Source organism: Ischnura elegans, chromosome 5 (assembly GCF_921293095.1).
Source record: "Ischnura elegans chromosome 5, ioIscEleg1.1, whole genome shotgun sequence".
Lineage (NCBI taxonomy): Eukaryota > Metazoa > Arthropoda > Insecta > Odonata > Coenagrionidae > Ischnura > Ischnura elegans.
In genome coordinates, this window is record NC_060250.1 from 8,744,673 (window position 1) to 8,759,042 (window position 14,370).

General features: G+C 38.7%; 1 protein-coding gene across 1 annotated transcript in view; it reads left to right on the plus strand.

Annotated features, from left to right (window-relative positions):
* LOC124158484 overlaps window positions 1–14,370 on the plus strand; it is a 384,878-nt gene that overhangs the window by 101,841 nt on the left and 268,667 nt on the right. The window contains exon 2 of the mRNA XM_046533608.1: window positions 13,960–14,112. The gene's annotated coding sequence lies outside the window, so the exon portion shown is untranslated. The remainder of the gene's footprint in view (window positions 1–13,959; window positions 14,113–14,370) is intronic.

Consider the following 14,370-nt stretch of genomic DNA (forward strand, 5'->3'; position numbering starts at 1 on the left):
TGATCACTGTCGACGCTATGAGATCGTATCATTTCACTGTGTGTTCATGCCCGAGCGAAAAATAGTGCATTGAATTTGCGAACTTCTAAGCGATTGCTAGCAAACAATTAGTAAAAGATACAGTGTCCGGCGTGATACGGTGAAAATCTTTGATATTCAGCATATTAAAACCACTTGTCTGTTTCCACACACTTTTATTTACACCGACTATGGTTGTGCCATTATCAAGGTCTGAAAGTTACCGAAACTATGGTTGGTGTAAATAAAAGTGTGTTGAAACAGACAAGTGGTTTTAATAAGCTGAAAACAATTAGTCGCTGCTGGAATACGCTGTGATATAGTGATAGTGACATTCGGTGTCCTACAAGGAAGTGCATTTGGCCCCCTTTTTTCTTTAAATTTATGCTTGACTTCTGCTCCTTAGTATGCAGCACAATACATTTATTTGCTTACGGCGTTGTCATCAATCGCTAAATAGGAGATCACTATGACAACGATATTCTGTCAACAGATCTAAACAACGTTAATGCGTGGATCCACGAGTGGGGACTAGCACTCAATCTGAGCAAATACGCAGCAGTACGTTTATTGCATAGGAGGAAGTAAGTTGAGGGGGTGAAAGCAAGATGACACAAGAGATTTTTGTCCTGAACAGAGTTAGGTACAAAAGTAATATAAGAAATATGCGAAAAATGGATATGAATCTTTGTCCTCTGTTGGAATCAAGTGGAAAATCTAATGAGCTACTATAGATTCAATCGATCTCTTTTGATTTCCTCACCTAATTCCTGTACCTTAACCTGTTAAGAAGAAATATCGCTTGCACCCCTTAGCTTCTCATCCCCTCAATTTTAATCTTCTAGTGTATGTTGAAAATGGTTCGCCCCTTGACAAGCATCTCTTTAGTCGGCTTGTAGGGTAATATGAAGATGAAGGTGTTGCGTAATGTAGGAAAGGTTTTGGATGAAAAAATGAAAGCGAGTGATGCGCCGTCAGATTAATTATTTCTCCATCAAACCCATCTCACATGCCTATACCAATCTTCGCATTCTGCTCGCCTCAGTATGAATGACATGGCGTCTTCATTGTAACCGATCACTATTTACCTGGCACTCACTCGCGTCGTGATTTCGATGGTTGAAAAGATCACTTTCAACGCAACGCGACTTATTTCATGCTCATGGAATGATCAGAGGATGAGATAACTCTATTAGCAGGGAGAAATAAATGGGATCTCAGCCGTTTCAGTGCTATTTTTGCGAAAATATTATTTCGTATTAAAAATTTCTTGCTTTGTCTGCTGAGTGGAACATAAGAAGACTTATAATTAATGAAGCATTCTCCAGCTTCATACCTGGTCTGTGATTTTTTTAACAGCCAATGTCTTTGTATCTCGTATTTTCCACCGTTTACACGGCACGAAATTTCATTTTTCAACTCAGAAATTCCGTTTTTAAATCATTGTTGTTTACATCGATTGTTGCGATGCGTCATTTAAGGTTTCCTGGGCATGGATGTATCATTATCATCACTGCTCAACTATCCAAAGACTGACTTGACTCAGATCTCCACTCATTTCTCAGGTTACCTTATCTCTTCATACTTTCGAATTTCTTCTCTTCGCATCCTTCTTTACCTGCTCCAAAGAAATATCCATTCTTGTCCTCGAGGTGTGCCCCGGCCATTGCCGACTTTCTCATTGCACACTCTCCATTTGGTTCTCATTATTCTTCTATGGCCCCGTATTTCGAATGCATGCACCTTTGATTTATCAGCTGCTGTCACCACTTCCCCAGAGAAACTATCTCTAAACGCATTTTCTGATTGTTTCCTCGCTTCCATGTCTAAATTCCCCCCTGCAAGTAGACCTTTCTTTTGTTGGGATTGTATCTTCACAGGGCTATTCTACCGATAATTTCTTTCTTCCTTCTTCTATTGCAAGTTTTTCTACTTTAGAATTACCTAGTGATAGACAAAAAAAGCAGAATTATTTTACCTCTTCCTGCTTTTGTTTTTTATTTTAATATTATATTTGACTTCTTCTTGCAATAAATGTTGAATGAAATTATTGTAGCTGCAGAAGAAAAACGGTTCATGATAAGAGTTCTTTATAATGCGACTGATCAGAAGGCCAATCTGTTTTTAGTGAAAATTATATCAATGTGCATATTGTAAACTGCATTTGGTTAAAACGGCACTATCATATAGACAGAGAGGTTTAAATTCATGGCATCGATGTAAATTAGCGTTTACTATATTCGTTCAACTAACAATGAGACTCATCTATCAAACTTCCTGATCTCCGTACCAAAAATCAATTACTTGATCGTACATCGAGGCTCACAACCTGGTTCGACTCTTAGACAGCCTTTTTTTCTGGCTGTGAATCAACCAGACTTTATATAACTGAACTGATGAATTGAAATATTTCTTATAATGAAGCACTTATTTGAAGATTGATGCCATGAAGTTATAATTTCTCAGACTAAAATCAGTGGCACATGCTAACCGTAAATTCTATGGGTGAGTATTTTTTTATTGTTTATTTTGGCTTCCAAAAACGGAGCAGAAGGAATGGTAAGAAATATTTTTCTCCAATTAAGGGATGCAGCCTGCAATGGAAGCGATAGCTTGCAAGGCAAAGCTTCTTATCTCGCGGCCCTCTAGGTTAATGACACACTTGGCTCACTGCATTGTGGCTTCAAAATCCAGACCTTGAGAACGCTTGAAATTTTCCTCTCTGGTTTTTACACATGCAGTTGACCTCATTTTCGGTTAGTTTTGTCTCCGCTGTTGACGAAAGTTGGCGGTTGTTCACAATCACTGGCTTATATATGTTTTATGAAATCGAATTAATTGAATTGATTGTATTGGGCAACAGAAAACCAATAAGTTTAATGAGTTTCTAAAATTATTTAATTTATTTTCGACGTTAAAATTTTGTATAATATTTTTATTACTCCACACACAAATTGCATGACAATTACAAAATTGAATAATTTTAGGTAGCCGCGAAGGATAACCTGTTTGAGGCTACCATCCAAAATAATAATATTTATGCTTTGCATATAGTGTAGCTCATTGTGTGTTACCTTGATAATCTATACTAACAAAGCTTAAGTGCGTACATGAAAAAAACAACTAAAGTACTATTTATAATTCATTTACAACAATATTTTATAACTATACCTGTTCTACACTTTCTTTAGCGAGAAGCCAAGAATGTACATTTTGCAAAAACGTTTTTAAAGACTTTGAAATAAAACATGACTGGGGTAACAAATTAAAAACCTTTGGTCCTTAGACGAATAAGACGCAGTAGGATAGATATCCGGATTTCGTCCGCTTTGCCGTTGATGGCGACCTTGCCTGAGGAAGCCTACGGCGCAGTAGGTGAAACGTCGCCATCAAAAGAACCCGGAAATCTACCCTATTGCGAACCTCAACGCCAAAAAAATCCTACTTCAGAAACTTTATATAGGACGTTTTCTTATCGCGACAGACTTCAGCGCCATTTATGTGGAAATGGCAACATATAGAGTGGGATTTTTTCCGTCGGTTGGTGCCAGGCCTTGTGCATGATGCAATGCTCGAGGTTAGAACCCGAGGCTCAAGAACATTTGCGTCAAGGGTTCTTGAGTTTTACTCTTGCTTAAATCGTGGGGTATCGTCAGAGTTTCGACGGTCGACTTGTGAATCGCCATCTGGGTGAATGAGTAGTTTTGACTGAACAAAAAGCGTTAAGATGTGACTTCAGGCATTCACAGAAATGATGTTACTGTCGTATCGGCCGGAAAAAAACCTAGGTAGTTCGGATAAAAAGGAGGAGCTCTATCATTTTTTTGTTTTCTTTAAAATAGAATGAGGATGGGCGAGTCGTTGGGTTAGTGATAAGTTGGTGATGTACAGCCATTTAAACGGGTGGAATTCCAGAGAAGACTTCACGCGAACAATTTGCAGGGAAAGAATTATATATCAATATTTCTCAAGGATATTGCAATAAAGAGTTCTTCAGTGGACCTACCGGTGTGTTGTGTGCCGCCCACCGCGCTTATTAATAGGTTTACTGAAGTCGCCACGCGTGTCGCTGATGGATAAAGCAATCCCAATTTCGCGGATAAATAAGCCATACTAAGGGCTATGCATGAATTGCCACGATAAAAAATACCTCTGGACCTGAAATCGAACCACGGACCTTTGACTTATGGGGCCACTGCGCAGATCACTTCGCTATCCATTTTATGAATTTCCATGGTGGCTATATCCAGGAATGAGGAATAGCGTAGTGGTCTGTGCAGTGGCCAGATAAGCCATAGGTCCGAGGTTCGATTCCCAGTTCGATTCGCCGCGGCTGTGATATATATGATTTGCCATGTTTGGTTTTAGTTTAGTGTTTAAGTCATGCCACTTAGATCAAACATGCTGAATTTCGAAAAAAATTCAATGCGGGCAATTTTTGCGAAATTTGTTCAACTTTGAGGCCATGTAATATGTTTAAAAAAAGTAACCAATCAAAGGCTTTCGTCAAAACATTTACTAATTTATAGACAACAAATGTAGAAAGTTTATAATTCCGTACTCAAAAAAAAAACATTTTAGAGGTTTTGTCCATCTTTTTCGATTTCAGCCCACTGTGTGCCGTTCACGCGGCTGACTTCGAAATATTACACATAATAATGGCAGTTAACCGTGATTTACATTCGTAATGATGTAACCAATGAAATCTCTCGCACAGCATAGCTGTGACACTGTCCCCGGGACAGTGCCACAGCTATGCTATGCGGGGTGACATAAATGACACGCCAGAGTTCTTTTTATGGCTGTAAATTTATTTTTGTTTTTAAATTGGCGACTCTGCTATAAGGCTGTGAAAAATATTTCTCTATATTCAAGCTGTGTTAAATTTTGACTTCATCGTTAATTTCGTGTGCGCTTGAGCCAAGAAGTGGATACTTGGTCGCATTTTTGGCACTCAGACCATTTTTTTATGCAGCGCAGCAGTGACCCAAGACCTCATTTCCCTTGGATGCGAAAATATATATGCACTGCGTGTATTTGTTCATGCGGAAAGTTCTGCTTCGAGCCGTTTTTCTCTCGGCACCGGATTTTAAAAGAGCAGCATTTGAGTACAGATTTCCTGGGATCCTATCAAAAAATTTGGAACTAGAAAATTTGGCACGTCAGCAAACTCGATTACCTCACAGGGTTTTGATCTTACGTAATATTTGCTCATTATTTTATTCCACATTCCATCAACCAATGGTTTTATACACTCTGTGGACATAATATGTAAAACCTTTTACAATCTTGGAAATGAGCATCGTTGAACTGAACTCAAAACTCCATTCGCCAAAATTCCATGCCACTAGTGAACTATTACTTCATCGAGTACATGACGTATTTTGGCTTATTAAGGAGCTTAGTTACCGTATTTTACTTTAAGTGTTGAGGCCTTGCGGATGTGAGTAACAAGTCTCTCAAATCTTTTATACTCTTCTAGCTATTTCCCTCAGATCCTTCCAGACTTCTGTTTGTTTTTGATCAATTTTCCTGCAATTCATCCATATTTCCGTTGGTATTTTCCCCTAAGGGCTCATATAATTTACTAGCTTAGAATATTGTATCTCATTCACCCGTTTCACACGTCCTTTTCATTGAAATTTCTTACCTTTAATTATTATTATCAATGGATAATGTAACCATTAGTCATAAAAATATAAAGGATATATCAAGGCTAATTGATCAAAAGCATGATAAAGAAGAACAAAATGTCATTCCAACATATAAGAAATATTACTTTTTACTTCAGTCTTAACTGATTATCAGCAAAACCTGTGTCGCTATAGAAACTAAAAAATATTACATTTCGTAAGGTTTCCTTTTAATTTTTAATGTGCTCGACCCGAATTGTTTCCATAAAAAAGTTGCATTTTTATGTGACTTTGGAACTATTTTATGAAACCCATGGCTGAAACGGATTGCAAAATTTTTACAAAATACTTTTCTCAGCACTTTGAAAGCGTTCAGACATATCTCTCTTAACTCGCTTCTTAATGTTATCATGTTTTTTTTTCTGTGAACTATATATTTCTTGATTATTTCGTCTTCTCCATTCCCCTGTTATATGCTCTTGTCAGTTGGCCCGTATATTTTCCTTAGCACCACCCTCCTCTCTAGTGTAAAAAGATTGTTTATTCCTTGCGTCCGCTTCCTTTAGGTTTGTTAGGTAATAAGAACCGCAGGGAGTGCTTATCTCTTGTGCACTGTTATTTTAAGCGCTCTTGATAAATGGCATTGCAGCCGCCAATACTTTGTGAACTCTATAACAACGGACAAGTAATAAAAATTTGCAAAAATCCACTCATTGCCATGATAATGTATTCAAGTCAACATGTTTCACTGCAATGCAACAACATCAGAACTGGATAGATAGTTTCCGTTTTTAGGAGGGTTTGTTTTGGATAGCAACCGTAACTATGTATCCATCCTGATTAGTGCTGTAGTTCAGTGAAACATGTTTACCGGAATAAATTTCTAATAATGAGTTTAATTACTTTTATGTCTCACTCTTGATAAATTTCGGGAGTTCAAGATATTACTACGAGCATGGAATACCTATACTGTTGATACCAATAGCCTATTTTTTAATGCTACTGGCGCGTAAGATGGATTTGCCAAGTACTCCTCGGTAATCGATAGTACTCGTAATTTCCCGCAAAACATTCCTTTCTTTTGAGCAGTTACGAGGTGATCGTTTTTCTTTTGTTTTCGCATACGCGTTGCGTACACTAAGGGGCATCTCTCTCAATCATTGTCGTTAATCTCTAACAACCCTTTTCCCAAATTAATTTTTACTATTTATACAAATTGAATACTTCGATATTTTTTGTACATTTCAGAATTTTATATTCTGTTTTCCATTTCTTTCTTAACCGATCGATTCACTCATATGTCGGGCCTCTTAAATTACTTGGATTATATTTATTGGTATACCTAAACTCAGAACGAGTAACTGAAACGAAGAAGTAACGGATATTTTTCAGATATTTAAGTGACCATTGTTTCAAAATGAGTAAAAAGGTGATGAGGGGTAACTATTTGGCCACTACTAATGATTAATCTTGCACCAGCGAATTCCTAACCGTCAGCCACTGAACAATTTAATTTCACTGCGTCGTTAATGTTTCTGGGGGTGATCTATTTCCCACTGACGAATCTGTGGCTCCCCCTTCTTCCCCCGGCAGAGCACTCTCGGCCGATGGATGTGTAGCGGTCTGGATTGATCTAGGCCTGTGAGTCACCCCGTCCCTCCCTGCGTGCAGAGGGGGTTGAGAAGTGGGGCGTGGAAGGGGGTGGGGAGACACCCCCTGCGGAGGGCGAGGGGACGAAAGGGGAGGGACTGGGGTTGATTGATAAATGCTCACTGGGCACCCACCCCTCTCTCCCTTTCTCATCTCTGTCGTCCTCCCACATTCGCTCAGAGTCCTCTGGATTGCCTCATCATAACTACCAAGACTGGACTCATCGCACCCTACATCACATTCTGTCGAAGCATTGGCATCGAGACGTGTGGAAAATGTTTATTTTCATGTTTAAAAATGAAAATCCAGAGAAATGGACAGTTTGGTAGCAAAAAAAATTGTCTAATAGCTCCAAAAATGACTTTCACTTTAAAATTGTATCAAAGCATGAAACAAACGAGTTTCCTGGATGTGCCGCTTGAAAAATCGTTGTCCAAAGCCTTAATTTCATGTGTTTGAACCATATCTGGTAAGATCCACAGCATTCTCTGACGGCATAACATCTAAACCATCCACCTACCACTACCTAAGTTAAGGCACCGATTGGTGAGGGCGAAAGAAAGAAAAGATCGGGCTGAAGAAAACAGGGTTTTCTTTTTTCAGATTCCTTACGAATGCGGCAAAATATACGAGGGAGAGACAGGCCGAACGATTGAGACGAGGCTGAAAGAACAACGAAAACTTTTTAGATTAGTGAAACCAGAGATGTGGCGGAACGCAGAATTAATGAGCATCTTGCCATTTGATGGGGAGATTCAAAATTTCTTTCCCGCTCACAGCGCTGCTGGGACTGTATTTAATTGAGGAAGCCAACGAGATCATCTTCAATTCTAAACATTTCAATCGTGATACTGGCTTTCATCTTAGCAACACTTGGACACGTGCATAAAAAAAGTGCACGAAGAACTTCAAAAGATCATCAGCCAATGGGACGACACCGGAGCCTTATTGTTGTACTCGCCAAATGGTAAACTCAGTGCATTGTGGATTTGGACATTCAGACAGTAACACGTCTTGAAAATACAAGACAAGTCACTTTCAGAAACTTCGGCCATTACGGCCAAATTAGCGAGGTGTGGAGCCCGAGAAGGATTTCTTGAGTTTCACTTTACTTTCGACGTTCCCATATTTGTAACGCTTAAAATGTTTGCAGTTTGGCTCTTACAGGCTCTGGAAAACATCTCAACTCTTCTTGAATGCCCGAAGGACTTCATGTGATCGATCGATTAACCTTAAAATGACATAATATCTGTCCATTTGCATAAAAGACTCCAGGGGGCGTTAGCATAACGATGGCGGACAACGCCTTTCAAATAGTGGAAGCAAAAGCGACGACTCGACTTGATGACCGAGGAGTGTTGAGAGTCCAATATTGAGGACTCTGATCTTCGCTCACAGTCTGTCTCCATCTTTCGGGAAAAACTATGCATGCCATCGGAAGGGAATTTAGGATCGCCATCGTGTACCACGAGAGTACTCGCGAGGTTTCCGAGGCATGAAATTTATTTATAAAAGCGAATTGTTATTCCCGGAAAATTTTACAACCTCCTTTGCTATTACAGATGACCATAATATGCACCATTTCGCTGCAATCAAAAATATTTCTTAGCCATTGGTAAAGGAGGCTATTTCAACAGTATTTTTTTTTATTAATTAAGATTGTGAAGTCGGTTTCATTCTGCCTATAAATCTTTAACGAGGCACCGTGGCAAAGTGCGGAAATTTGAAAACGATATAAAGACCTCGATCCTCCGTTACCCGTGACTTAGCAGAAGGCGCCAGCAAGGATTTGAGGATAAAATCTTCTCGGGTTAAGCACCGGGTCAGGCTTTTTGAGGCCAACGTTTCAATGAGTACCTCACTCATCGTCTTCAGGGCTGAGACTGAAGACTGACTTTCAGTCTCAGCCCTGAAGACGATGAGTGAGGTACTCATTGAAACGTTGGCCTCAAAAAGCCTGACCCGGTGCTTAACCCGAGAAGATTTTATTCATTCGATTCGCCGGGAAAAACTACGATCATTTAAGGATTTGAGGTTTGAAACCGGGTCCACTGGAAAGAAAGCCAACACTTAAGAGGACGCATGATTCATGCTTGATAGGTCTTCTTTCGGTCACGTAATACTCCATCAAAACTTATGCAATGAGATTCATTTTCAGGACATGCGAAGGAGACTTCAGAGAGAGGAAAGAAGAGAATAGGCTTTGTAGATAGAATGAAGAGATGGATGAAGTCCATGAATGGAGGGGAGGCTGGCAGAATGCTTCTTAAATACTCCATTCAAACTTACTTTACTTACTTGGTAGAATACTTAAATAATAACAAGCATGAAGAAGACCACGGGATGCATTCGACACATTTTCTTCCCTCTGAAATTTGAAAATTTCACTCCAATAATAATATCCCAGGTGCATTTACGATATTTTGTATTATTTAATAGTAAATTAAAAAAAAGTAAATTCATTTATCTTCGCCACCGGTTTTAAAATATTTTTTATTATCTTCCAGAGTATTAGAAAGCATAAAATGAGTTGAAACCTGTCATGAAGATACATTAGAGTATTTTTCTTAAAATTTCCAGAGATTTTCAATTCTCAAGTATGTTAGAATTCTAGCAGAATAAGCGTGAAAGTACTCTCTATATTCTATAACAGAAACACTTACCCAATAAAATTGTGAATAGTAAAATACTAAAGTAGACCAATCCTCTATTTAACCTTTATAAAAACAAATAAAATGCGATGATACAAGCGTGAAGAAGTGGAATCTTTCCATATCGAAATGAAGACTTATAAAAACAGTCAAAATGTTAGTTCTCGAATTTCAGTACCAAGAAGTCTCAATTAAAATTAAATTTTATCGTTTGAGTAACTCTAAACTTTTTTACAGGCTAATGTGACTCTAATTGTATCCTTTTATGTGGAGTTCGTCGTCACTAACCTATAATTTTACGGATCTTTAAGCACTCTCCTTTATCCGACTTCTCTTATATTTTATGAGATTATGTTTTAAATCGCCGTAAAATTGCCTCGGACCGGACTTCTTTGAGGCCGTTATTTACCAGAAGAGCCAAAATTTTGAATGACTCTTTTACTGTTGTTACAAGACTTCCTATTTAAAAATGAATTGTAACATTTTAATAGTTACTTTACAATCAGTTTTCGCGTACTTATGACAGAGTCTATCATGAAGATACGTTTAAATATATATTTTTTTAAAGTGTACCCTATCTTTGTCTTAAAATAGTTATCTTATTTTGGGTTAAACTTATTTTGCCATTTTAATGAGAGTATAATTGAAATTTAAGGCATCTTCGATGATTTTCATCCTAAGCATTCAAATTTATCAAATATCCCAGCAATAATTTCACCCTAATAATTTTTTTAATAATGAAAAACATCATTATCAGTGTAGTTTACAGTTTACCATTGGATTTAAAGGGCATATTAACACTGCCTGGGGTAATTAGCAATTTCATAAACTTGTGTTATTTTTGCTAAATTTTAATAACATTAATTTTTGATGGGGGAATCAAAGCTACGCGCGGGAAAAAATATCAACTGTTAAAATAATAAAAATGACCTCATAAAGGTTGTCACGAAAATTTATTTTTGGAGTTGCATGGCACATATATCTCCATTACAAAGTAAAAGTTTCAGCGGATTTGAAATAGAGTGTTTTGGAAAAGTTAGCACAATTTTATGTTTCAAACTTTAACAGGAGAGAGGATCGTGAACAAATCACTTTTTTCTTCCAGCGTCATATATTTTCATTAATTAGTAATAGTTTTATGCCTTAACTTTAAAGTGGGCCGTATTCCATGGCATAGAAATTTGAGTAACAGATGGAAGGAATTGCAATGCACGTTATTTTTTGGAAAAAATGAAATAATATAATGGGAAAAAATTTAAAAAAAAGTTTCATCAAACTGTTTTGAGGTATTTATTTTGAGGTGAAAATACAAACAGGTAGAAATTTCGATCAAAATCTGAGATTCTTTTTTGTCAAACGTTTATTGAGTTGAGGTGGATTGATCGACATGCTTCTTTTTAGCTGTGCCTTATGATTACTTTGATGATATTTGTAATGGTTAGATGATAAACTGTATATTTGGTGTAAATAATTGAAATGAAGCACGAGGACTTAGTGGGGCTCATTTCATCGATGCTATTTGCGTTTTACTCATAGTATTTAGTATGTTTGTGTTGCGCTAAACGTTACGCCTTAAGTTTTCTTCCACTTCGTGTGGAACACTATGTACGAAAGCAGTGATATACATTCAAATGAGTACATGCACACTATGTTTTTACGTACCCGTTTTCTTCCATTTGTTGTAAAAACTGTGAAGTAATTGTTAAAAATTATGATAATTTTTATCATTCTAATATTGTTATGGAGGAGGAATATTTGAGGGAGGCGTCCGACAGATAAGGCCTTTTGCGCCACAAGTGGAGGGTGGAGAGAAACCCAACGTCATCATCAGAATGCTTTTGACGGAAGGTGTCGTGGGGGGCAGAGTTTAACATCTCTTCCGATGGGCGGAGTTTTGTAGCCGAAGAAGTGCCTTCCACAAAACACTCTAAGTAGGGATTGTGAATTGTGAAAAATCTCTTCCTCCGGCGGGATTTAAACCCGTTCCAGCTGGGTGGGCAGTGTGGCTAACAAACAAATAGGATCCTCTAATTTCAATATAAGGCATGTTAATGGTTTATCTACGAAAGTATGTATAAAAGCTCCTATTACTATGCAAAGACAATAGCACATAATTGTTGAGGAGACGATAATTCGGAATTCTTATCCTGAATTTTAAAATGGATGGACCATATAATTAAAATAAACTTGGTAATGAATGAATTTTAAAAATTTCCCACTTCATGCAAATTGATGCGATTTCTCTGTAGAAAAACTTCTTTAAAGATTGACAAATGTTTCCACTGCATGAGGACGCTCATTTGTCACTCGCAAGTCTTCTTTCCGGATGGCGATAACGCTGCGAGTCGCACGTAGGCACCGGAACACTCGCACGGGGGCGAAGACTATTACACTCCCTTCGTTTTTATCAGCTCTAGAATGTATCGAGGCAAGTCCTCCGCGGTCAGGATCAAAAGCGGTGATTAATGCGGACAAGTTGTGTCCTTGGCGTCACGTGGAACGGAGATGAAAAATCATCGCAATGTGGCGGTCTTCCTCCTCTTACGCCCTCACTAATCTTCATATTTTCGCCACTTGCTCCACTTTGTTCCCACCCGCGCCAGCCATGTTTACCCTGCGGTACCTAAGAGTCATTGGACTGGCCCCACTGACGAGAAATTGCCTCGGAAATGACCGATAAGGCCGTGGAATGAATGCCTCTTTTGAAAACGGAACTGACACGTCATTACCTGCTCCCTTGGGTAGTGAAGAAGGAAGGAAGTTATTTGCAGGGAGTGGAAGATAATCGTCGTGGATATGAGCGTAGGTGGTGAGGCATAATACAGCGGGAAATGCTGAGAGGAGAGCCCAAAAAATATAAAGGAAGAAGCCAATTTGATGGGGATGATAAAAATATCGCGAAAATTATTGGGGCCGGAAAGTTTCCAGGATAGTGAGGAAAAGACTGAATGAAGTTCAAGAGGTTAGTTAGTCTGATATAATGAAGAGTAGGCTCTAGATTCAACATAGCAGTGCAACCATTTTGGAAGGTGTGGAAACTCGGTCACCCTGCCATCGACCTAAGGCCATCTCTGGATAATATCTGTCTTCATCGTTCCTTAGGACCGCCTGATGCAAAATCAGAGGGCCCATGGTTCGAAACCCGGTTAAGGTGAATATTTTTAACGTCATTTTGACCATCATGTCTTCTTCCATTTCCCTCGGGCAACAGCCTTGCCGCGGTGGAAAGGGCGGCACGTTCTTGTGACCGTTAGAGCTGCTCTGGCGAGAGTAGCTCTGAATTACTTCCGATAGGGCCACCCAGCCAGATAGGTGGAAGGGTAGGAGCCAGTCGAAAGGTAATTCACATGATGGCGTCACGTAAAAAAACTGTTGGAATGGAAGTGGGCAAACGAACCAACTTTCTCTCCCTGAAAACATGTGAGTAACATTAGAAGAACAGTGAGTAGAAGGAACATTGCGTTAGCAAAAGAGGCGTTCATGAGAGTTATTATGAAATGATCGCTAAGCAAGACCTCAAAAGGCTAGTGAAGAGTCTGATTTGGAGTGAATAGCTTTACGGTGCGGAAACATGGAAAGCTAGGAAGAAGGACGAGAAAAGGCTGAAGGCGTTCGAGATGCGGGTCTGGAGAGGAATGGAGAAAGTGAAGTGGACGGAGAGGAGGAGGAACGACGAAGTGCTGGAAGAGATACGGAGGAGACAGTTTCTGAATGCTTGGATAGTGCGAGTGCTGAGTGGGGAGGATATATTGAAAACACTGTTGAAGGGTAGAATTTTGGGTATACGAGGGAGAGGAAAGAAGAGAATAGAATGGAAAGGAGTAGGCCTTATTGTGAATTGAAAAATGAAGTCTAATGCCATAGGGTAGACCCGATGGAAAAATTCGTATAATATTGTGTGTAAATAGATAGAATACGTCCACATTTTGTTCTATCTCCATTTTCGCTTAAATCTTTGGATTTCTGAGGGAGAGTAACGTCTTCATGCATCTTTTGTTTCTCTTCAGTCAGTGCGAGAGGACGGGTGGCGCATCCTGGTGTCTTCCATTCAAACTAAGGCAAGCGGGGACCTTCGTCTGAGAGCTTCAACGCGTCTTCGGAGTGATTCATCAATCACAACGCCCGAAGAATAGTGGAAGAGAACATCCGAGCGTACCAAGGTAAGAATTCAAAATCTCTGCATTTTCCCTGAATGATAATCGTGTGCTCTCGGCCTGTCCTATGGAGCATTACACTGAGTTTTACATTGAGCGAGAAAAGATTGCATAATATAAAATAATTTTTGGAATTAGTTACCATCTTGACCTCTTAATAAATTCAATATAAAATTTAATGGAGTATATAACAGTGATAATTTTTATTTTTTTTATAACAGAACCATGTTTTGGATTTTAAAAATGCCGAAATTTTTAATTTCA